This window comes from Lytechinus pictus, chromosome 10 (genome assembly GCF_037042905.1).
Source record: "Lytechinus pictus isolate F3 Inbred chromosome 10, Lp3.0, whole genome shotgun sequence".
Classification (NCBI taxonomy): domain Eukaryota; kingdom Metazoa; phylum Echinodermata; class Echinoidea; order Temnopleuroida; family Toxopneustidae; genus Lytechinus; species Lytechinus pictus.
In genome coordinates this window covers 24,934,269-24,935,911 of record NC_087254.1, presented here as the reverse complement: position 1 = coordinate 24,935,911, position 1,643 = coordinate 24,934,269, and positions in this window count along the sequence as shown.

Sequence of the window (1,643 nt, the reverse complement as noted above, 5' to 3'; positions counted from 1 at the left end):
AAAAAAAAAAAAAAAAAAAAAAAAAAAACGGTTTGTGAGAGATGGCTGACATGAATGCTGGTATGTAATAAATCCATTTGATGGAGGTTAATTCAAAATTATACTGTTGGAATGCAACATGTAATTTTTACACGGCCGCATGGCAGATAGCTGCATAGCTAGGATCCACTTATGCTGCAGAGCAAAGAAGTGGTGATGAAAATTGGAGAATGTTATGATTATGTAAAAGGATAACCATCGTAAAGGTTGATAAGGAATTGATATGAGATTTCATTCTCAAATTAGTTACAATTTACTGGCGGCGGAGCTCAGAATGAAGAAATTGGTGATAATTGAAAACATTCAAAGTCTCAAAATTACAGAATTCTTGTGAATGAAATGTTTCAGAAAGTTTTTTGCAAGTGTTTTAAGGCAAAAATAAATATTTTCGCAAAGGAAATGAATCCCAAAGCTATTGTTTTGCTAAGCCTTCAAGACGATTGAAACGAATTATGATATGGAATTGTGATCTAATGAATTTCATACTGAAATTTTAGTGAAAATATAAAACCACCTGGTTTGAGGATAGCTGCATAGTTAATGTTTAATTTTGCTGTCATTGCTGTAAAACGTATTAGAAGTGATTAAATTTTGAGAATTTGATAAGAATGACTGAACTTGAGAATTTATCACAATTTGAATATATTGTGTTGAGATAAATATATACCAGCTTATAAGTTTTGTTTATTTTTTCTTAAATCCAGAAATTCTCTTCATGAAGGATATGATATAACTTTGAACAAGGTCTTGACAGCTTCGAGAGCTGATAACACTATGAGTAAATACAACAGAGCGTTGAATACCTGGAGAGATTAGTGTAAGCAAAATAAAGTAAATTCTGACACAGCAGAACCAGAAGATATTAGTCGCTATCTTATTCATTTGTATCAAAGAGAAGCTCCTTATTCGAGGATAGAATCGGCTTTTTACGCCATTAAGTGGCATTTTGACTGCAAGCCAAGGATGAATGTTAATCCCTGTGATCGCAAGTTCATACATATTGTTTTACAATGTTTAAAGAAATTACTAAACAAACCGATCGTTAAGAAAGAAGTTATAACCCCAGACATTTTGAAAGCAGTTGTTGAGAAGTATGGATCTTCAACGAGTCTATTAGATATTCGATTATGTGCTATGATTTTGATTTCCTACGCAGGCATTCTACGATTTGATGAAATGATACATATTCGTAAATGTGATTTAGACTTGTATTTGTCTCATGTGAATACTTTCATCATGAAAAGTAAAACCGATATTTACAGGCAAGGAGCATGGGTTCTTATAGGTGCTACAAATTCCCCACCTGCCCCGTATTAGCTTTGAGGAAATATTTGATTGCAGCGGGGCTTAACGATGCCTCTGATGAAGTATTTCTTTTTAGGCCTCTAAATTACTGTAAATCCAGTAATAGTTACAAGTTAAGACGTGGACAGTTGTCTTATACTAGATGTTTAGAATTATTGAGAGAGGCTTTGGCGAAAGTAGGGTTGAATCCAAAGAGTTTTGGCATGCATAGCCTCCGAAGTGGCGGAGCCACAGCAGCAGCGAACTTTGGTGTTCCAGACAGGTTGTTTAAGAAACATGGTAGGTGGAGGTCGGAGACT